Here is a 24,253-nt window from a genome sequence, read left to right on the forward strand (position 1 = left end):
ACACCTCACACTAAACCATGTCACCCAAGGCTCTGTCCAACCTGGCCTTGAACACCACCAGGGATGGAGCGTTCACAACCTCCCTGGGCAGCCTGTTCCAGTGCCTCACCACCCTCACAGTCAAGAACTTCTTCCTTGTATCCAATCTAAACTTCCCCTGTTTAAGTTTGAACCCGTTACCCCTTGTCCTGTCGCTACAGTCCCTAATGAAGAGTCCCTTCCCAGCATCCCTATAGCCCCCCTCCAGACACTGGAAGCTGCTCTGAGGTCTCATAGAATCATAGAATCGACCAGGTTGGAAAAGACCTTTAGGATCATCAAGTCCCACCCATTATGCCAGGACTGCCAAGACCACCACTAAGCCATGTCACCGAGGGCCTCATCTACGCAGTGTCTGAACACTAGATAGTACAAACAAGTGCACAAAGACGAGAATTCCACTGACTGCAGCAGGCTAGGGCTCAGGATCATTAGTAGGCTCAAACCACAGTATCCAGCCTGCTCAAGGAACACATAGGAGTTACGCATCCAAATTTCAGTGACATTTAGTGGAAGTCGGCCAAACGGCTCCCTTTGATTCCTTTGAAATTTGAGCCATAACTGTCAGCGTACCTTAGACGTGTGAACTGCTCCGAGAAGTCTCCCATATAGATTAGACTGCATCAAAGAGTTCCACTACACTGAGTTTAATGAAGACGGAGGGTTGAGGTGAGGCTGATCAGCAGCAACATCATCTGAAAACAAAACCGACCCAAATGTAGCCAGTTTGAAAGGGTTAAGGAGGGAAGTTGTTTGGGTGGACGGTGTACATTAACTATCATTTTCAGCCAGCGTGCAACGACTAGTTAGCGGGGCTTATCATCCCCAGCTATGTGAGGAATTACAATAAATGCCTGCAATGCAAGCAGGTTTCCGGCTTAGGAAGGTACATAATGGAAGTCACTATTTTTGTCCGAGTTGCAAGAATTCCCCCGCACACAGGCTCCCCTCCCACTGTACCACAGCTACCTCTGCTCCCTGCTGCTTGGCAAAAGGAAGGCCTTTCATGCATCCTTGGGACTTTGTCTGCAGAAGAAGCCGACTCATGATTTCCTCTTTGGTGGCAAGCAAGAGGTTACATTTTCTGCATTCATTTCTTTTCAACATTTCCCGAAGGTAATGACCTAAGGATGAGTGGAAGGAGAGAGGAGCTGCTCCGAGACAGAGATAGAGACTGCGTAGGGGGAAAGTAACAAAACAAGCAACCAGAGAATAATTCTGGTGCTTCCAAAGCCTTCAGTGCCATGAGGCTGCAGCTCTGCAGCACCATCCCATGCAGGAAACCCTCCCAAACTATTCGGTGATTGGGCTGCTATTCAAACAGCCACTGGAATAGAACTTTGGCTGCCTCTGCAGGGTAGAAACAAGGTAAACTTTGGGTAGCACTTAGCAGTAAATAGGGAATAAAGTCATTAGAGCTGAAGAGTTTATTCTCATTTAGCCCAAGGCCCTTTTCCCTGCCCTGGCATCCCCAGGCACGTGCCTGACCTGCCCTCTCTCTGAGGCCTTCACACGCCAGCTGTAGGAAACACCAGGATCCTGCCATGGGAGGGGAAGCGGGGTGGGATCCCGAGCCTTGGGAAGTTCCTTGTTGATCTGGCCAGGCTCCAGTTAAGTCCATGAGAGCCTCAGCCCCTTCTGCTGGTGAATGTTTATGAACCACAGGAGGGGAAGCCCAGCAGAGCATGGAGATGACGGAGCCAGGGAAGGGTTAAGCAGCACCACGGCTCCAAGAGCATCACTGCCTCACGCATGCCGTATTTCATAGCAAAGTGAACATATTAACACTGGCATGCTCCCACACACCGCCTTGGCTCTCCTCCAGGAAAGCATAACCCAGCTATTTGGCACACAAGGCCGCAATTTTATTTACACAATCAACTTCTTGATAAACATAAAACTTACCAAATATACCACACCCTTAAAATAGAAAAGGAAAAAGGCCGGGGGGGATCTGCAGGAACCTGACCTTCTCGGACAGAAGGGATAACCTGCTTTGGTTTGATACCCGCATCCCCAAAGAAATCACCTGTGGGTACTGGAGGGTTTCCCCTTGCTTTAAGAAAGGGTCCTGCTTGGGAGATGCACAGGGATTCTGTGATCCCCCCCATCCTCACCTCATTTCCTGGTGTCACCACTGCTCCTGGCTAACGTAGCTGCTAGGGGAAGAGGGCTCTGCTCTGCCAGTAACGCCAAAACAGCATGATCCTGCCTTATTTACTGCTCTTACCCTCTTCTCAACACGAATCTTGGCACAAGAGTCTCTGAGTCTCTATGAACATTATAATTTCCAACTCTCTGTCCCTCAATCTAACCAAGTGGCAGCTGTAGGTTTTACTCTGGGAGGAAAACATTGCCCATTTCATGTGGCAACTAGATTTCCTGGAGACATTCTCCCCTTTGCCAGAGCACAGACAATTCAGCTGGGAAGCAGGGAAACCTGGAAGCCTAAACCTTCAGCAGCCCCCCAGGGTACCCACTGCCTTAGGGGAAGCTCTGCCTAAACATCAGATAAAACTGCATCAGGCTTGCGATGAACCGAGAGGCACACATGTGTGTGCTGCTTCTACCTGGGGTCACCTGAACTCCTCTCTACCACCTTCTTCACCTTTTGAGCTCACATTTCTCCACTGACCTTGCAAAGCAATTGTCTTGCTTGGCTACTTGACAAAAGGCCCATAACCTCACTCCATCAGCTCCGTAGGCACTGGAGACCAGAGTGGCATTATAAGAAAGTTAGGGCTGTTCAGCCTGGAGAAGAGAAGGCTGCATGGAGACCTCAGAGCAGCTTCAAGTATCTGAAGAGAGCCTATAAGGATGCTGGGGAGGGACTCTTCATCAGGGACTGTAACAATAGGACAAGGGGTGATGGGTTCAAACTGAAACGGGGGAAGTTCAGGTTAGATATAAGGAAGAAGTTCTTCCCTGTGAGGGTGCTGAGGCACTGGCACAGGGTGCCCAGAGAAGCTGTGGCTGCCCCATCCCTGGCAGTGTTCAAGGCCAGGTTGGATGCAGCTTGGAGCAAGCTGCTCCAGTGGAAGCTGTCCCTGCCCATGGCAGGGGGTTGGAACTGGATGATTTTAAGGCCCTTTCCAACCCAAACCATTCCATGATTCTATGATCCAGCGCAAGCTCTCCAAGAGCCAGGGCTAATGGCTGTTCTGTTAAGCTTCAAACTGGACACTTGGAAGAAAAGGAGATGCTTAAACACAGCCTAAATCCCACTCAAGACAAAGTGCAAGAGAAAAATTAATGGGTCAAGGGCATTAAACTGATTTATACTGGCTGAGGATTTGGACGTATCTGCTTTATTCCTTGCAGATAAAAAGATCTGCCTGAGGCTAATAAGCTTTTGATAGTTCGGGAAACAAAGATTGATTCTTTTTTTCTTTTTCCCACCTTCAAATACCTGAGACACACTGCAATCATTTAGACAGATTAGCATCTAGAGATAAGAGGAGCTGAATGGTTGGCCTCAAAACCAAGCATTCGTGACAATTCTTGAAACAAGAACACTATTACTCTCCATTTCCACAATTTATATACAACTGCAAAGAAAACCCCTCTAAAATGTAGTGTAAACACCCTACCCGAAGCCTTGTCATAGTTCCTGAACACCCAGAGGTAGGTGAGCAGCTCCCTGAGGCCATTCTGGATGCCACTCAGGGTCAGAGCCCAAGACACTGGTTCCTTTGGATGAATAGCTGGCTGACCTTGGTATATACATCTGAGATGCAAAAGAAGGCCCCCTCCCAGGAAAGGACAGGAATACTGGATATTAGAGCCAAGGAATGTCTGCAGGACTGGGTAGTCCAGTACCACAGTAAAAAGCACTTCCTTGAAAGGAGAGCAGGGAGTTTCTGAAACAATCCAGTTGTTGCCTGCCAGATGTTTTTGTTTCTCTTCATAGGCTGGGAAAGGAGAACATGGGTCCACCTAAGGAGATTGCAACTGTGCTGGGAATTTCTCGGGCTACCCATTACAAAACAGCCACCGTGCGTTCAGTCCTCTCAGCTCCTCCCCAAAAAGCACCAGCTGAAATGAGACCCACCAAGATCTGCCAAGGGGAAATCTTGCCCTTTGGGCATTGCCCCTTGGCTCATGTGGTCAAGACACAGAGGAACCCTGGGGATGCTTCAGGAGGCTACTGTAGCCAAAGAGCTTGCGGGTGCCCTCTTACTTTTGTGGTATCCATCCCATAAGGGTCTTGTACCCACCACTGTAACAAGACATTCGCAGAGAGTAATTTGGAGCTGTCTGCTACATATTCAGGAGCACATGGACAAAAGGCTCTCCTTGTATTGTGAATACTTTCTCCAAGTACGAGCTATTGTCCAGTTCTCCACAATGGCCAACTCCTACACTGTTATAGCGGGTAGTACTACAGATAGTGACTTTCCACTACAATGATTTTCATCCCTAAGAACCTTGTCTCTGATTTAAAGTCAGTTTTTACCCTCTGTGAATGCAAGGCCTTGAGCACCTCTGATGCAAAAACCAGAAGGCAACTTCTGCCCAGCTCTGTGTACTAAAATCTCAGGATTTCTAAGCCAATCTCAAGATTTCACTTTTTTGGATACTAATATTACCACTGTCATATGAAAAAGAAACAGCTCCCAGTCTGCAGGCAGTTCATAGAAGTGCTATAAACCAACAAACCAACTGAAATGGTTTGCTGAAAGCATGTTCTACAAAGGGCTTCCTTAGTCCATCTGTTAATCTTACACGGCGCACATGACATCCCAAAACTGAGTATCTTGTCAGGAATGACACTTAGATCCCAGGTATTTCCAGTTGCATGTAACAGCTTAGCACATTGCTGTCACTGCCCTTTCAGCCCAGGCATGTAGAGGTGTACTCCATCCATACAGACAACAGCTCATACTCTATGCTGTTGGCTGTGTGCAGGCTCCTCTGTAGCTGCAGCAGCATCAGCAGCTTTTCTACAGGGCAAAGGTGGGCTGAGGAGAGCCTACAGCTATCAAACCACCTCATCTAAAACAGCCAATACCAGAAGGTTCATACCACCAGCCAGCAGCCTAGAGCATGTCCTGCATCACAGCTTTCTGTTGCTAAACGCAGGTAGGCAACACCTTGAGACTCCCACTTCCTTTTCAGTTAAGACTGCAGCCAGCAGGAGAACATAATTTGGACTGGTGACCACTGCCCCTGCAGAAGGATGCTGGGATAAGGATAAAACAGAAGTGATCTTCTTGCCACCTGATCTTAACACCTCACGACGCGTATTGTGTTTGACTCCTCCTGCACTCGTTCTAAGACTGAGAAACAAAGGCCAGGGAGAGCCAAGCCCCAAACGAGAAGTACCACAGCTCTACAAGCTGGAACCCTTCAACTTGAGGGACCTTTCCACCAGAAGCACTGATGATTTCTCAGAAACGGGCTCCAAATGAGCCTCGTCAAATCCTATTTCAGAGCCACAGGAGGGCGAGATGTGGAGGAGGACTTCAAGGCTGCTTCCAAACGAACTGAATCAGAGGTTTACCCAACCCCTCTCTTTCAGAAGTGTCTGAATAACGCACCAGCTTGAACCACTGGAAAGAAACAAATAAATGAGCTGGCAACTTTCACAGGGAGGAGCCTTGAAGCCCAGTTCCCAAGACCACGCCAACCAGCTCCGTGTGACAGCATACAGGAATGAAAATAGGTAGGTAACATTAACAGAAATACACTGAAACTTAATAACAGCAGCTTGTCAGGACATGCACCAAAGAGAAATGGCTCATAATAGCTACAGCTTGTATTATGAATGTTTCATAGCCATCTGGCTAACAGAGCTGCCTGAACTCAACTGATGTGTTGTGTGCGCTGCGGTAACCCACGGTGCATGCTCAGGAAGGAGACTGTTCGGCAGAAGTCCTGACATCTGTATTAAAAAGAGACACTATTTCTCTTGTCAGATGCAAACGCATTAGAATAACACCACAGCAATGAACTGTGTCCTTCCTTGGTGCAAATCAGCGCGGTTCACTCAGGACAAATGGAGTTATCCCAATTTACACCAACTATAAGGGCCAGCCCCATTGTATTGACCTCTTCTTGGTTCAGGCAGAACTTTTATGTGTCTACCAGTGGTTTAAAGCAAAGGCATAGTTTAAAAGCAAAAGTAACCCCCCTGCCTTTCCTCTCCTGATCTGATTCGCATACAAAATGGGCTTATGAACTCCAAAATTATGGGAGGGATTGAGGGAGGAGGAAAGGGAGACACAAGAGCCCTTTTATTTTGCGTCTTATTCACAATGAAAATTGGCACAGAAGCCAACCACATACATTAACATAGTTTGGGCAAGTTTAACTCTCATGAATACATTTCTGTGGAAAAACTATGTGACTATGGAAAAATCCCCTCTTTTTTGCCATTCGAAAAGATAACAGGCTTCTATGTGGAACATACCCAGAACCTGCCTGATTCAGAGACATGGAAATACAAAGATGAATAAGGCTGAGTTTCCCATGCTAGGGGCCCATGGAAACTGAGAGGGGAGGAAGAAGTAAGGAGGCCCATTGACTCAGGAGAAGGACTTTCATCCTACAGGTGAAGGAAGTATTTGAAGGCACCAGTAACATTGCAGGCCTGTTCCAGAGCCCATTTAAGTCACTGGCAACATCCCATTGACTTCACTGGGATGTGGGTCAGGGCTAAACAGTTTTAAAACATAATCCAAGTCTATTTCTACATCACTGTGTAATGAGTGGGATTCAAAACAGCTCAAGTGTGCCCAGCCCTGGGACTTACCTGCTTTCTGTCCACATTTCTGGCTCGTAGCCTGGCTGCTGCTTGGGCCTGAAGTCTCAGTATCACACTGAGGAAGAGCTGAGCTCAGGACCTGTTTGGAGCACTGTCTCAGACTGAAGTGCACCATAGCCTGCACCCATGTCTAAGTCAGGCAGCCTGGAGGAAGGAAAGATTTGGCCAAATGTATCAGGGCATTAACTGCACTTCTCTCCCCTCCTGCATTTCCATGCCCCTCTCCAAACTCAGGCTGAGGAGGGCTCACAAAGGGAACTGGGCATATCTGCTGGACAATGCGGGCATTCCTTTGATGGTACAAGTAACCCTGGCACCCAAAATCTGGAATTCAAAGCTAGCCCGGACACAGTGACTTGCACTGGGATCGTCTGACTCAACTGCAGTCCAGGGGCAGCCTTAAGAGCTCTGCAGAACTTCACAGCTACACAAAAATAGGACCCTAATACATTCCTAATTGCAACCTACAAACTATTGCCATTCCCACAAAGAACCCCTTTGCTTTTGCTCACTTACTGCCCTGCTACCGTGCCGTCTTTTCAGCACAGGATGGTAACCACAAAATGCCTATTTTCTCCTGAATGAACCAGTTTGCTTTATTATTGCCTATCTGAAACATCAGTTTGCATTCCAAGTCCTTCCTCAGATCACCTTAGGAGCACGTCACTGCACTAGGCCCTTAATATCTTGCTAATTTGTTTCATCAATTACTAATTGAACTCCTTAAATGACTCACATTGGGATGGTGAGTCTCACCATACAGAAAACTTGGTGATCTCAGGAGAGGTAACCCAAAATTAAACAGCAGGGTAGGAGCAGGACGGGGAATTTTCCTCCAGGATTGGCAATTCAGAGCCCTTATCGCTCTGATGCATCTAAGCACGGCCTATTTTGCACCTGCCTAAACACAGAGTTTCCACTGATGTCAGTGTGTGGAAGGAGCGAGGTGTACAGATCCACTCATTGAAGGCAAAGGATCTGCAGAGCAGATCAAAAGGGAACGTTCTCCCTGTGGGACAAGTCCATCCCTAGTGCTAGCTCTTGCTTTAATGGCACTTAATGCACATTGCCACTGATGTCATTGCTAAAATTGGCTCTGCTGCAGAGATGGGGATTGGTGTGGAGCAGTGAACAGGATTTTTCACAGATGACCATTTCCAGCCATTCCAAGAGGCTGCCTTTGCCTTTTCCAACGCAACTGTCTCCAAACACAGCCTATAAACAATGGCACTACCTTGGTGTGACACTGGGGAAAGGTACCTGAGTATTTCAGGACCAGTTCGCCCATGCACAATTCAGTTACATACCAGGCCAGGCTGGAGAGAGGTCACCCAGACCTGTCTGACTGACCCTTCACACACTGACCTGCTGGTTTTCCCTTGGAAAGCTTGATCACCACTTGCCTTGCAGCAAAGGATGGGGTTTTTCTCACCTACCTCCCACCAATGTTGGTATCTCCATCTGCTCAGCCACATTCACCTCCCACCAGAGTTAATGGAGTGAGTAGGCACTTCTGGGGAGTAAATTACCTGGCCTACAGCAGATGCCTCCCTTAGGATAAGATCAGTATCGCTCCCTGACAGCTGCGAAGACCATTTACCTCTAGATCTAGGTACACGTCCACACAGAGCCAGAGGAATCCCACCCCAAGCGAGTGGTCAGATGCTGAGCTGCTGTAACAAGTTAAGAGCACAGTTGTTTTACACACGTACACTGTCCTTGTGCGCATCCTTTGCTCCTTGCCCACCTCTTTTGCCTTGTCCTAAGCTGCCTTTTATGACTGACCCTAGGAGATGGAACCTGCTGCTGTTCCTACACCTCCAATAAACAATGAGAACATGAAGACCGCCACGTGTGCACAGGCAGTGCTGCTCCAGCACTGAGGCTTGAAGCAGAACTGGTTAGCCAAGTTCTTACATGAAACGTAAAGCCCCAACAGGGACCTTTGCAAATATCTCTGCTGGTCTTCCGGTCAGTGTTTCACCCAGCTACATGGTTCCCTGCTATAATTACAGGTATATTCCCATTGGATTTGGCACCACCACTTAACCAAACATCATGCATTAGCTCTTAAGAGAAAGATGTTATTTATTTTACCCACACAAGGTTTATCTTGTAGTAGCCATCAACTTTCCATGGAAAGACTACGCTCGACTGCTATACATCAGTCATTAGAGGCAGCTTCTAAACTTTAATACCTCCAAAGGAACAATCATTGCAACCCTTTAATACTTCAAACTTGCAGACAAGTGGAATGAACTCACTGGAACCAGCGGGTGGTGTATGTTCAGCTGCTCAGAGCAATATTCAGCTTGCCTGTTCCCAGCGAGGACAGCTGACATCAGAGGAGCAATGGACCATTCAGCAGGCAGGAGAGCCCACGGCTTGTATGGTGGACATCAAAGTGCTTTGTGAGATGCAGATGTTTCCCATGCAGAGGCTGAGAAAAGTGATGGCCAAGATTCTGTAAACCCTGTAAGCCCTGTGCCGTGGTTTTTAGTTCATTTTCTCCTCATAGCCCTATTTCCTTGCCTTTTCTTACATGGAAGGATGATGGGTTATAGCCTCAGCTGATACAATTTGGTGTGACCCCATTGACTTCACAGCGTTGTTTACACAGGTTGCAAATCTCTCCCATCAATTTAAATCTATACAGATTTGCATCATGGGGAATAGTGCTCCATTATTCTCCATAGCTAATAAGCTTCTTAAAATTAAGAAAATCAAATACCCTGGACATCCATTACACTTGTATTTGGAGATAAGGATTTCAGAGGATGCTTTCTCCCACCCTATCTCATGTTCCTCACCCTGCTCCTCTGGTTATTAGAGGGTCCTCCCAGTGCCACGTGAGCCAGAGCTGAGCTGCTGAGGACAGTGGCCATGGATGTGCCCACAGCTGGATCTGCTTGCTGACACATAGCAATGTTCCCTTTCCATCTCCCCAGCTAACACTGTGAATATAACCCATCCCTGAGTCCCGCTTAGCACAGGGCTCTCTTCACTATCACCCAGGCTCTCACATATGGGATGTAGGTAAAAATCCCTGCTCTGCTTGATAGAGGGCAGCAAGTCCAATGCACAGCTCCCTCTGCCCAGGTGAATTCCTCAACCAGCAAGCTAACAGCTGTTTTATAAGTTCTCCTTCCCATTCATTTTCATTTCATGCGCCATTTCAGAGGCCTTGCCTTCATCTTCCTGTGGCATAAAAACATACTTGAAAGCTCACCATTTTCCACTAAATGAAATTCTTGTGTCCCCACTTGCCCTAACCAGAAGCACTGTACCACCACGTCTGCAGAACACTGTACTGTGCTATGATCTTGTGCTGTTCTGCAAGGAACACAGCGAGGTTTCACACTAAACTTCCCTCCAGTAAATAAGTGCCAGTCTATACCTACAGCACACATGGAGACAAACACTTCCCATTAGGAAGCAGCTTGCTGAGCAGGCTGAGAGCTGAAAACTCAACAGCCACAACTCCTCTGCTGGGCAATATGCTGACTGAGCCTGATTTTGGGATGCACTGAATTATCCTGAAGAGCCAGGTGACTTAAGTGCCAAATTCCTTACCACACTGACTGATTTAATTTGACCACTGAAGTTCTCCAGGCTTTTTTGGAAGCCCCAGTTGCGATTTCAGGAACCAGCATGTCCAAGACAATCCCACAGGTTGAACGCTGTCATTAAAAGCATGACCTGTTCCTGCTTAAGGCAAATGATGGAGTCCCTGCAGGAGTGGCAATGAATTAAGTGGCTGTATCATCCGTCTCAGCAGTGGTTCTACATGAGGGAGCAAGACCCAAGAGCACTGGAGGTGTCTGAGGCCATGACAGAAGTCATTGATGCTGCCCATCATTTGATGCTGCCCGTTACACATGTTGGGATGCCTTTTCTGGATGAATCAAGGAGAGAGCAACCAAGATCTTAAATCAACCAAGAGCAACCTCTAGTGTGAAGCATCCCTAACCCATGGCAGGAGGGTTGGAAACAGATGATCTTAAGGTCCTTTCCAACCCAAACCGGTCTATGATTCTATGATTCTAAGATGATGAGGAGCTGGAGCTCATGATGACTAAGGAGAGGCTGAGAGCATTAGATTCAGCCAGCCTCAAGAAGAGAAGATGAAGGGGGGGCCATATTCCTGTCTCAGCTACCTCAGAGACAGTATCAAGAAGACAAAGCCAGGCTCTTTTTGAGGTGTACAGCTCTGCTGGTCATAGTATGACCACTGCACTATGTGTACGTGCTACTCTATATGCTGCTTTCCACACCATCTCCTGCTCTGAGATCAATGTTTCCATCCTATTCCATTCCTCTTTCCCCTTAGCTAACTTGCTAGAGGTTAAGCTGCCTCTCAAACAGCCCCCATCCCACTTAGCCTGTATCCCGGGATTTTCTTTCATGAAAAAGGCACTGTAAAGGCTCTGGACCCTGTGCTATGATTTACACTTTTTCATCTCCTGCAGCAAGCCTGCCGTCTATGTGATGATACCATTCAGCTCCGTTTACCTGAGAACTTAAAAAAATACCATCCAAGGTTGGTTTTTCCATATGGGTAAATAGTAAGGGTGGGAGTATTCCTTATGGGAAACCTGGAACAGTCGCACTCTGTCGGCCTGACATTTCCTGCTGTAATTGAAACTTTTGATGTTGAAAATTCCATCCACACAGTGTCTCTCTCTAAGCCAGGCGGGGAGAAGGGCAGGGGTGGGCGCAGCGCTAGCACGCACTTTCCCCCAGCTCCCCCACTGCAGCCAGTTAAACTATAGCAGGTGAGATGCGTACATGTAAGGGAAGGAATATGAGGAAGGAAATACCAGCTGAGTTAGGTAATTTGGGTCAGAGGAAGCCAGACGTAGTTACAGAGGCAGGTACAGATTAAATCAACTTGAGGCTCTAGGTCTCTGCATCTTGCCCATACCCTGGCCCAGGAGGGCAGGGAGAGGTGCACTCGTGTGCTCACAAGGGATGTGCACCCTGGACATGTGGGCTCTGCCTTGAGAGGACAGGAAAACAGCTTCCTTAGAAGCTGTAGGGACCAATGGGAGAAATAACTTGGCCCGCTTGCAAGGTAAAGGATGTTTAGCTGAGTGTCTTTAAAAATCCTACCAGATGCTATACAACCTAATCCTCAATGAAACCAGTTAAACAACCAAATTCTAACCCAAATCCCAGCAGAAATCCAGGCAGAGGAGCCCACTGTTGCCAAACATGAGCTTATCCTAGCACCAGTTCCAGACCTTATGCCTAGGACAATCAGTGTTCCTAGGTTGGATCAGATCTCTTGAATTAAGACAGTTGGGGAAGGCATTATAGAATCACAGAATGGCTTGGGTTGGAAAGGACCTTAAGATCATCCAGTTCCAACCCCCTGCTATGGGCAGGGACACCTCACACTAAACCATCTCACCCAACACTCAGCAAGACTCAGCTATCGATCCATCAATTTATTCAGCTTGATTGCTGCAGTAGGAAGGAGCAGGCCTATGAAAGCATCATCGTGCTCTTTCTGCATCTCTGAGTGGCCACTGGGGCCCAGGCTCATGCCCCCAGGCTTCAGGACCAGCACAAACCTGTTCCCCACTCAAGCCAGCCCCATCCAGTGTCAATTCACAGGGCTCCTTCCAGCTGGAGACAGAGCTTATGGGTCCATTGGGGTTTCTCCCAGCTTCCACCTCAGCTCTGCATCAGCCCCAGCTCAAATCCTACCGCTGCCTCCATCTCTACCCCATCCCACAGGGAGCTCCTGTCATTCCCAGGCCTCAAGCGAGCCGGATGCCTGTCTTCCTCCTCCTCCATGAAACCTCCAGCAGACTCTTCAGGGCTGGACATCTGAAGAATGGTATCAACACCGGCCCCAGCTCCCGCTAGCAGTAAGTACATTAATAAGACAAAGCACAGGACAAAATGGAGCCCCTGTGAGTAATGGACATAATGAGATTCGCTAGGCAAAGTAACTCGATGTTAAGAAACATTTTTGGCATGCCATGAAAAGTTGAAATCCTGTCACACCCCGACAGTTACAAAAGGCAACATAACATGAGCTTTATGGTAACTGTTACATGCGTTTGCATAAAAATGCGTCCTCAGAATGAGAATGCAGCCCTGCTTCCCTGTTCCCATTTTCGGCTGCTTTCCCTTTGGATGCAACTTTCTTGCCCCCTCAAAGGCACAAAGTAGAACAGGAAACAGTCCTGCCTGCAGCTCCTGTCTCAGGCACCTTACAAGATTAAAGCTCAATGCTCTGAGCTCCTTTCACATACCCAAAGACAAGACAGTGGAAAAAACAAGTGCCTGGACTCAGCGATGGCTTCTGAAATCTGGATTTTCTCTGTTACAGATGCAGCTGACCCTCCAGCCACAGCAATGACAGCCACACTACCAAGCAAATTCCATCAGTCATTACTCTTCCCAGCAATCCTGACAAGCAATGGGCAGCATGGCAGGGGGGAGAAAAGCTGGATCTACAGGAACAGGCATTTCAGAAAGGAAACAAATGAGTTATTCGAGCAGCCGTTCACATTAATTCCCATCTCTAACCCCGTACCTTACATGACAACTGACCAGAAACTCAATCTGCTCCTTGGAGTTCCACAAGCAGTTCATTCAGGAACAGAAGAAGGGAAAACTGGCAGGTCTCGAATACACTAGAATGCATTTTGTGCTGCTGGCTTTCTCAATCTCTGTCACCAACGTAGGCAAAAGTAAACCTGAAGTTAATGGCTGTTATATTTTGATGTGAGGTCTATTGTACAGATGCTCATTTTTATTTAGATATTAAATTTAGATATTTCTGCAGAAATAATTAAATATTCTATTTAATTTAGATATTCTGGAGAAAAGTCTCAATTTCTCCACTCAGAAAGTTGCTTTACTTTTAAATTCCCTTTAGTTTTTGAAATAAATGAATTAAAAGGTCATTTAGGAACACCTAAAAACCCCCAGACTTGACTGTGCCTACCAGTTGTTCTTATATCTCCCACCAAGGAATCTTTCATACGAAAACTCATAACAGGAGTTCAAGTTTTCCCAGGCAATGCTGGGATGATGAATTGCATCATTTTCCCTACTGCAGAGGCATCAAGAGGCCTCTTAATACTGTGGTTTGTGGGTCCCCCATTCTTCATTATACTGCTGCTTACCTGAGGGGCTCACAGCTGAAGGAGAAACAAAGATGGGCAACCAAAACTAATGCCCAGTGCCATTGAGCACTGACGGCAGCAGTGCAGAAAGAGTCTTGTTCACCTCAACTCTTCCTCTAGTGACCTGATACAAGTATATGATCAGACTCACTGGATAAAGCCTTTGTATTGCTTTCTCCTGCCTTATGTCTGCTTCATGGGCTGGCAGAACTTCAGCAAGTTCCAATGGGGAAAACGAGGAAGATCTTTATCGTGATTTTATATTGATCTTGATTTTTGTCCTCCTGGAACAAAGGAGAACTCCCAGCGTGCCATGAGCAGGAACCACAGACCTCAAATTATCAACTGTGAGATAAAGAAGAGAAAACTGAGGTGGAAAAAGAGATAGCAGGTAAATAGAAACAGAGAAGTGCTGTCAAGGAACAGCAACACTTAGCCTAAGAGTTGTGGGAGTCTCTGGTCTACTGCTATGGGTAAACATTTGTCCGAATGACAGCACATGGTGGAAAATTATGTGAGATGGGCCAGAACTAAGTCATGATTGATGAGCCTTGGAAGAGCAGGACCTGGCTCTCCAATGTTGGTTTTGCAACCTTTGATCTTTATAGCCACGCATTATAAAGCGGTTTCAACTTGTAACTAAATTCCTGACATACTCAGCTGTAAAATCCAGACATATCCTGAGTAATAAATACATAAACTGGAGCTTAGGTGAGAGTCATCTTTTACTGTCACTTAATGCTGGGAACACCTAGAGCTTGTTATACGAGATTCAACAGGAAAACGTCAGTTTAAGAGCAGCATGAAGAGATTTGGGCTGGAAACAAATTAATTGGGCTGTACAGCCTACATTATTTAATCCTACCTGGATCACCAAATTACAGTGCCTCTAAAGAGCATCACGGAGCAGGCAGCATTCAAACTGTTACACATCCTGTAACTATACAATGTGATGTTCATGAAATACAGCTTCTATCGCTCCATGTATCAGAGCCACGGGCCTTCAGAAACGTCATTCTGTGAACTGTGGATATAACCAATAAATCAAGGCAGTTGCACAAGCCACAACTTAGGTGGCATTAATTAGATCAGTGGAAGTTATGATCCAACATAATTATCATTGCTACCCCACCTACGTTTAATTTCAGTGTTTCTTCCTATCTTTCCCCCAGAGGGTCAATAGGAGACTTAAACTACATGCTTCAACAGTGTCAGTCTCCAGAGGCAGCACGAAAGAGCAGTGTTTGGTAATTATATGAGTGCAAGTAAGGGGAAGGGGACTATCATGAGATGTGATCAGATACCATACAACAAGGGGAGAAAAAAAGAAGTTCACCCTTTGCCCCTTAAACACCTCATAACTTTGCAGCTGTATAAGAGGTCTGGGCTTTCTGCTGCCTGATCTGAGCCACCAGTCCCTGTTCAGCAAGGTATTCACATACAGGAATCACTGTACACACATGGAGAGTCTTATCAAAGTGAACCTGATTTCCCAAAGTCTTACCTTCATATTGAAAATGGCCTGAATGGCTCAGCCCAGGGAGGGGATAAAGGGTCAATGTACTGAGATAGGACTTGAGGCATCTCTCACCGCATCTATAATAGAAAGTAGTGAAAAATAAGAGGAGTGGATACATAGAGAGAAAAACTGGTGCCCAGGACTTGACATCCCCACCGTGCCTCTCCATTCTGTATGTGCTTTACTTCAGACTAGCTGCAGTCTAGCATCAGTAGCAACCAGCATGAGCTGTCCCATTACAGATGCATTCCTGAAGCACATCCACCAGCTCAGTGCCATCCCAGAGGAATCTTACTCATGTCCTCCATGACATAAATGTGCAGTTAAGTGGGGATCACTGGGAGACTCATTTCAGAAGCACATGGTTGATCTCAAACAAAATGCCAATCCCAGTCCCACCTTTAGAGGGCATGGACAAGTGTCCACAGGTACACACATACTGCAGACCACCCAAAGATTCAGAGATTCCTTTGCAAGCATCTCCTGAGGTCACTACAGACCAAGTGTTGCAGCAATACAGCCAAGCCAGTGTGACGCTACACCCAAGCTATTTTGCACTGCTGAAGCAGCATACCACAACCTTGATGCAGTTCTGCACTGGGTGACACACGTGTTCACTGGTGGCAGTGCTCTGTGTGGCTGTACCAACGCACGGGCAGCCAGCTCCCCTGCGCGGTGCGCATGTGCTCTTCATCTCCAGCACTCACTCCCTCTGTCAATAAGGACAGTTTTACAAGCCTGGGTCTCTGAGGACTGTGCTTCAGGAAGGAGAGTCATACAAATACAAATACAAATGGGAAACTGAGTGTTTGCAGGGCTGAGCCCTGAATCACAGTCCAGGAAACAGTTGTAATGACAGTACATGGCTGAAGAAGAACTACAGCCTTTGAACTGGCTGCAAGGACTTTATACAAAAGGGTACCATATATTTCAGGTCACTGCAGTTCTTCCTGATTGAAGCGTGCACTATCACAGTGACTGGAAGACAAAGAGGTTTTCTGCTAAGAAATCCCCAAAGATGCTCTGTTTTAGCAGGTCAATTGCTTCTCTTCTTCTTTGACCTTTCTTCTATGCATCTGCTCTTCCCTACACATACAATAAAACATTTTCCTCTGACACTGTGCAGGGCTCTGCTTAAAAAGAGCTTGGTGTAATCAGGTGTGTTCCTAGCGAGCTGCAGCCTGCAGCACAAAGACACTACTGTTTTTCAGGAGGCTGCTCAGCAATGTTCACTCAACAGAAGAGACCAACAGTATGGCACTATCCATCAACCCCCTGCATTTGCTTGTAATTAAAGAAAGGTCAGTGGCTGCAGCTTTCGGAGAACCACGCTTACCTTTGCGCATCCAAAACCCAAATATATACGAATTTCACAACGGAAACTTCCTTTGACATCCAGAAATGTGAAACCTGAGACATGGACAAGATTAGCGTGCTAATCTAATCAGGTTGGTGAAGCCCATTTCCCTCCATGGTTGGTTATAGAACCAATGTTAGGGTAATATTTGGTACCTGACAGCAGAGGCTGTTGTATGTTCCAGTTTTTTCATGCCTCACTGCTACAGAAAGGCCCTGATTCACACCACTTCATTATCTTTCCTCAGTTTTATAGGCAGCCAGAGGGCATGCTGGATCCGCAGTTTGTTTGTCTGGATCCACTCATTAGTAAATGACGTGTAGTGAGCAATGATACGCACCTGGACATTCAGTCTGAGCAGCTTCTTTAACATTCAAATTGGTTGTGCCGCTTCAGCCAAAGCAATGTGATTTTTTTCTTTATGCTTTAGTACTTCTTTGGAGCCATCTCATCAGTGGAGCAGAAGTACCAAAAAGCAAGGATGAAAGAAAAGGAAGAAAAGCACAAGACTTCTTCCCAAGAAGCAGTTTGCTAACAACACAAAGATCCTGTGGCCAGGACCACAGCCACCTTACGATGGCAATCTGAATGGCAGCACAGAGTCATAGAATCATCAAATCAGATAGGGTGGAAAAGACCCCTAAGATTGCTTCCAACCATTACCCCAGCCCTGCCAAGGCCACCACTAACCCATGGCACTGAGGCCTCGTCTCCACGGTGTATGAACACTTGCAGGGACGGTGACTGCAGCCCTGCCCTGGGCAGCCTGTTCCAATGCCTGAGCACCCTCTGGGGCAGGAATTGTTCCTCAGCTCCATTTAAACCTGCCCTGGTGCAGCTTGAGGCCGGTTCCTCTTGTCCCAAGCCTTGTTCCTTGGGAGAAGAACAAGAAATACTAAGGAAGAACACATATGTAGGGATTCAGGTGGGAAGTTTGCAGCAATATTGACTGCAAGACTCAAGTGCTGCTCTGGAAATCTGGACCTAGAAATCTACTTTTAGGGACCAAGCCTTTAATCCCTTCCCTGTTCTCTTGGTGGTATCACCAGGTAGAATTTGCTATTGTAATGAAGGGAACTGGGAGGGACAGATCAGGACACAGACAAGGCATGAGGTATTACAGCAAAATCCTTCTGACTTAGAACCCTTAGAGACCACAGATCCAAGAATCACAGAGACCCAATCCAACACAATCCCCTGCTCTACTTTTTCCCATCATTAGCTGGGTACCACAGAGAGTGCTGTTAAAAACGTCTTCTAAAATAGCTTTAAGGATTGGAAATCTGATAAGGCAAATACAAGTGGCAAAGCTGCACTGACGTCAGTGAGACTTATATAAGGGAAGATTTTGTAATGGTAAGACTGGAACCGAAAAGTCCTGCACGCTGAACAAGGAAGTTTTTCAGGTTAACCTCAACACAAGCCACACACTTGTCCTCAAAGCAGTTTCCCCCCTGCCCTACAACTACAGCTGAACCTGGACTGTCTCTGTCAAACTTGGCACTTTGTGTCCACAATCACACAAGCACAATTTACTACAAAGCTACTCATTGACAAGCAACTCAGATATGAATATTGAAGGATGTTTTTGAAGGTAACTGGTGAATTTATACCTATGATAACTTTAATGAAGAGAGGTGGCTGTAAATGCAGTACATTTAGCCGGTCCTGGGACAATATGGTGTGAGAGTCATTCTTCCTACATACAATCCTTCTTTTCAGGACCATCGAGTAAGTTGGTGTGAATTAACACTGGCCATTTGAAATCGACTGCAAATAAATGGAGCTAAGCCAAATGACATCAGTGGAGGATCCAGCCTTTTGACTTCAAGTTATCCTCAGTTAACACTGGCGTAATCAGAAAAAGGCGACATTTACTCCTCTGCCCAATGAAAAGAGCCTGGGCATTGGCTACTGCCTGAAAACATTCCACAAGCCATGAACTATTCACAGGATTAAACAAATAATTGTGACTAGTAAATAAATATTTGTAAGAAATGGCTGGCTCATACGCCATTCAAACACAGTGGAAGGGGGAGATATTCATCAGATGAATTACCCATTAAGAATTATTGGCTCAGCTCTGGTTATAACCGATAAACAGTCATGCGGATAACAAGGCAAGTGTTTGGCAAGGCTCCTGCTTTCATTCTTAGCAATATGGGCTCCTTTTCAGCAGACACATAAGCTCAACTATTTATCCCCCTTGTAGCAGAGAAACTCACTGCCTTCAGTGCACCTGAAAGGCGAGAGCTGGCACGCTGTTTCCCCAATCCCTACTTGTCTGGTTAAATTCCAGGTCAGGCAACAGCCCTCTGACAGAACCACATTCCTGCTGTAGTTTCAATTACCTAAATTATTCTTCACCTCCTGTCCTAAGCATGGGCATATTTTTGATGGCCCAAGCTGGGAAATGTGAATGCAAACTGCTACCAGATGGAGGGAGGAAGAATGATTTCACATCGGAGGCACTAGCCTCCGAGTCAAAATACCTGAGTCTCTGCTGTGCCACAGGCTTTCTGTAAGCCACTTAGGCCCAAATCCCCAAAGGTATTTAGGCTTTTAACTCCTGTTCATTTCAGCGAGAGTTAAAAGCCTAAATACCTCGATGGAGCTGGGTTTTAGCCTCTATGGTTATGTCTACACAGCACAAGGGTATCCATAGTACCGAGTGGGCACCTCAGAGTAACTCTTAACAACCTGGCTCCAGTGGAAGAGCAATATCCTGGTGTTGGCCTACTCTTTAGCCAAGAGTAGAATATAATCTGGTCGTGGAGAGTTCTCACCACAGCATTCCCAGCTATTCCCTCAGAGCTAGCCTGGGTATCTCCATAGAGCACTGTGTTCTACCAGATGGCTTCAGCCCATATGCCTCAAAATGATGCTGCAATCTGGGTAGCAGTTTGCCTTGTTGGGACACAGGGAGAATCATAGAATAGTTAGGGTTGGAAAAGGCCTTAAGATCATCCAGTTCCAACCCCCTGCCATGGGCAAGGACACCTCACACTAAACCATCCCACCCAAGGCTCTCTCCAACCTGGCCTTGAACACTGCCAGGGATGGAGCATTCACAACCTCCCTGAGCAACCCATTCCAGTGCCTCACCACCCTTACAGTAAAGAACTTCCTCCTTATATCCAATCTAAACTTCCCCTGTTTAAGTTTTAACCCGTTACCCCTTGTCCTGTATCACTACAGTCCCTAATGAAGAGCCCAAGAACGAGAATGCATCTCATGAAACTCCCATGGTAACCAGGCATTGTGCTGGTGGGCAGCACGTAAAGCACCCAGAGCCAGCAGGCTTGGTTTGAATGAATGATCCTTCAAATTCCATTTTAATTCAGCTTTTTGGAAAGCAGCTTCCACCAGCCACAGAAAGGCAGCAGGGTGCTGTGCAGCATGCTCACATTAACATATCTGGCATCTTTCACTTCTAACACCGCTACAGCTGTGTCTTCCCCAAAGACTCAGAGCAAACGGTTAATGTGCAGTTATGGTTAAGTTAAAAAAAGAACTGCTTTGCTGCTATTCCTTTGTCAGTTTTGGCAAGCAGCACTGGGGAAGCGAAACACAGATAACATTGCTTTATTGTTCATGTAGGTCCCAACCTTAACATGCTACATCTGTATCTTCTGTCTCAAGAAGTTGCTTTCTTTTCATCAAACACATTCCAGAAGTCAACAGTAAAAGCACTGACAAGAGACAGCAGATTGATCCATTAACTCTCACTCACTGCTAACAGTTCCTTGGCTGAAACCGGACCCTGCATTCCACTTGGGAAGATTTGGGAAGTTCAAAATGTAAACATGCTTGCAGGATTTGGTTACTGCTCCCATCCACTGCAGCTCCTGCCCCAGCTTCACACAGGAGGTGCTGGGAACCTCTACAGGTGCTGTGCCTCTTACTTTATACATGCCTAATTAAGTAACAAACAGGACAGGCCAAACGAGTCCTATGTGCCTCGTGTTAATATTATACTACATTCTCGGCGCTAATCAATGTGGTTGCAATGAAGGATATTAGAGCACGCAGCTCCTTCTAATATGTCTAACAATACTAATAATAATAAATAATAATAATAATGCACTCTCCCCTTGCCAGAAAAGATGCAACTAAATGAGCACATGTTTTGCCTTTTAGAGACAGGCCCTTAAGCATCTTCCTTTTAGCAGCCGATAAAATGAAGAGTCTTTGCCTCTTGTGGCTTTGGATTTGCTTTGCAAAACCAGCCTTTATTTTAAGTTGGATTTATCTGACAATGCTCCTTTGTTGAACTATTATTCTCCATCTGTATTAGCAACGCCTGCAGGGTCTCTGCTCACAGACCAACGCTGCAGCACATCACTCACTGTACAAACACGGAACGAAAATGCCATTTCTTCCACATCCCCGAACAAAGCTGCAAAGCCCAGTGCGGGCTCGGCTCCCACTGCGGCTCTCTGTCCCCCTCTGCTGACTACAACAGCTCGTCCCGGGTCCGATTCCTGCATCCAGGGACTCAGCCTGGGGTGCTGTTACCCTTGGAGAGGTGACAATGCACCTTCTGAGAGGCAGCGAGATGCTGGCTTATCCTGGGAAGCAGCTGATTTTCCCTGCGTAGCAGCTGGACAAACAGGGTTTTGTCCAAGCCGGCCTCCGAGTTCAGCTTCTGCATTGCTCACAAAACAGCACAAAATGGGGTTTTGTGCTGAAAGATGCGATGGGGAGGTAAAACATCACAGCAGCGTTCCAGCCAACCCCTTAGGATTGTGATTTCAGATGGTCTCTCTGGCATCCCATTGGAAAGGAAATCGTGCTTCCCTTTGGCTATACAGGTCAGGTTCTTGAGATGAATTATGTTATCCTGGATGGAAAACTCACTGCTTTTCAGGAGCTTTTGATGTGACAGAGGCACTTCCCAAAGAAAGACACCTAAACAAAAAGCCAGGTTTCTGAAAAAGAAGGTTTTCAAGAAGAGCCTTTGCTCTTCATATAGACTACAGTACCATGTACAGCCCCACAGCTCGTGAGCAGAACCAGAAGAGATTGCTGTGGGTGAATGCCAGGAGCTGCTCCACTGACATCACTGGGATTTTTGCCACTGAATTTCAGTGGAGTCATGATTTCATGCAGGACTCTGCTGCCACTGGAGTCAAGGTTTAATTACACAACCCTTTACTAACTGGCTCTCTAGGTTTCTACAATGCTGATTTCCCTGCAATCTCACTCCAAGGGTTAGTTCTGACTTGTTACAGGGGCTTGTTTGAAAGCTTCATGCTCTTTATGACTATCTTCTCCCTCTGGTACTGTGCAGTCACAGACAGTTCCCTGTTCCAGGCGTATCTGTGTACACATCACCCCTATTTACATCTTAACACTTCAGACTTCTCTCCTTTGTTGTCTCAAGTTTCAGATGTTTTTCACCCTTCCCCTGCTTTTCTCTTCTCCATGGTCAAATCCTCTGTATTTCATACCCTTTTGTAACACAGGGCTATAACCAGATCCCAGCTATGAACGAACGATGGAGGGAAAATGACTTGTTATTATGGGTCTGGACTGGCAATTTGGTCTAAGTTTCCAGATCATTTCGGCCTTGGGGCCATGAAGATGTCATGCCACTGTTAGATCCATCTCTGCCTACAGAGAGAGGTCCTGCACATTCAGACTACAGGTCCTGCAGGAAGTAGAGCTGGGTTAGCAGCCCGTCTGCCCAGCAGTGACAGCAATGGCACCTGAGGTTTGTGCGCAACTGGGAGCATCCCCATTGTAATTCGGGATGGAGAACACCTATTGCTCAAGTGAACTTACCCCACCTTTGTCCACCTTGCAGTTGAAAGCAGGACAGGAACACACTGACCGGTTTCAATCTAGCTGCTTTGGATACCTTAAGCAGTGGAGAAAGAATGTTCAGGCACCAGCTCTTGAATATGCATGCCGCATCCCAGGCAGGCTTGTCCAGCCTGCCCTGAACCCTGGGAAGATTAAAGCTGGTTGTCGTTTGATTATCTGCACTGCAATCACACCTCCCAGTTCCGAGGTAGATGCACAGTTGGTGACCAGGGCACCGTTCCTCTCTCCCTGCTGTACTGTCAGAAGTATTCAGTGTGAGGAGCGAAGGGGCTGGAAGGATGTGCTGAGGGTCCTCCCTGCCTGCAGCCATAGTTTTGGTAGTAGCTCATATACGCTGTGATGTTTCAGCATTCCCCTTTCCTCCCCATGCTCTGGAAGAGAAGACAGACTTAGGAATGGGATAGCTGGAATTGATTTTAGCTGCTTCCTCAGCAAGTGATCTGTCAAAGGGAGAGAAAACACACTTTTGTATGAAGTTGCTATTTGCCTTGTGTATTTAAAATCCTGGCATGAGCATGAGATGAGCTATCATGGAAATTTACAGAATCTGAATTACCACCTTTCTTATTACTACCTATCGTAAGTTCAGCGTTTACTGCTTGTTTCCACTTAGAGAAGAGATGCAAACCTCTTTAGATTTGCTTTACAGGGTGTTTTACTTGTCCCAGATCCTGTGAAGGATGCTTGGGGCCAAAACCAGATGCTGAAAATCACTGCGCTGCTACCTGACACGAGGGAAAAACGCCACCAGCTGCAGCTGAGTTACGTGTGAGCATTAACTAATGTGAAATTAGAATAAAGCCTGTAAGTACCTAAATGTGCAACTACGCCCCAGCACAGCTACAGCATCTGCAAATCCAGATCCACAGATATGGTTTAGTACCTTGCCTGTACACAGAAGTGCAGTAATAAGTAAGAGAAAGGCAAGAGCAATTTGGACTCTTCAGTTTTTAGGGGCTGCACTGAAAAGTCCTCTGAAAGACAGAGGAAGTCACAAGTCCCACAGCTTGGAAACCGCTTCTCATAATCACTGCCTACATTCACAAAGGCCGAGGCAGGGCTATGGAGGACAGAAAACCATCTTCCTGACATCCGACCTGATTATTCAGACACAGTTTCAGAATGAGAATTATGGAAAACCTAAGTCCAAGCACCTGGGAATTCCTGCTACACAACTGCTTAGTGTCACACATTCAACGTGGTCCAACAATGTAGGCGCTAGCAGGGCTGCATCAAAAGCTTCAGTGTCTGAGCTTGGCCAAGGAAACATTAGTTTGGATCCTCATTTAAAACTTGTTTGTATCCCTTAGTCCACAAAACCAGGGTGAAAATTTTGTTGGAAAAATCCTTCTTCTGAGGTCTCCAATAATACCTGCAACCAGCTGGGCTAGAAAAACACTGGGAGCAACCTTTCTGAGGCTTCCCTCCTTTTGCCTTCCAGCTGAGACCAGGAAGAGCCAAGTTTTATAAGCAGGACCAGCAGTGGGAGAAAGAAAAGGTTGCAAAGTCTTGGTAAACATATTCCTCTGAGCCAGCGTGGAGTACCTACATCTGCACATACCCAGAGTCCAGCAGCTGAGAGAACCACAAACAAGTGT

At 46.6% G+C, this 24,253-nt stretch overlaps 1 protein-coding gene across 4 annotated transcripts in view; it reads right to left on the reverse strand.

Moving 5' to 3' along the window:
- BMP2 (bone morphogenetic protein 2) overlaps nucleotides 1-24,253 on the reverse strand; it is a 214,660-nt gene that overhangs the window by 43,321 nt on the left and 147,086 nt on the right. For 2 of the 4 annotated variants that reach the window (XM_065682366.1, XM_065682369.1), the window contains exon 3: nucleotides 15,455-15,546. The exons of 1 other annotated variant lie outside the window; for it this stretch is intronic. The gene's annotated coding sequence lies outside the window, so the exon portion shown is untranslated. Of the gene's footprint in view, nucleotides 1-14,101; nucleotides 14,119-15,454; nucleotides 15,547-24,253 lie in introns of those variants that run through there. One more of the 4 variants, XM_065682367.1, reaches the window with a different exon arrangement.

Source organism: Lathamus discolor, chromosome 5 (assembly GCF_037157495.1).
Source record: "Lathamus discolor isolate bLatDis1 chromosome 5, bLatDis1.hap1, whole genome shotgun sequence".
NCBI classification, from domain to species: Eukaryota; Metazoa; Chordata; class Aves; order Psittaciformes; family Psittacidae; genus Lathamus; species Lathamus discolor.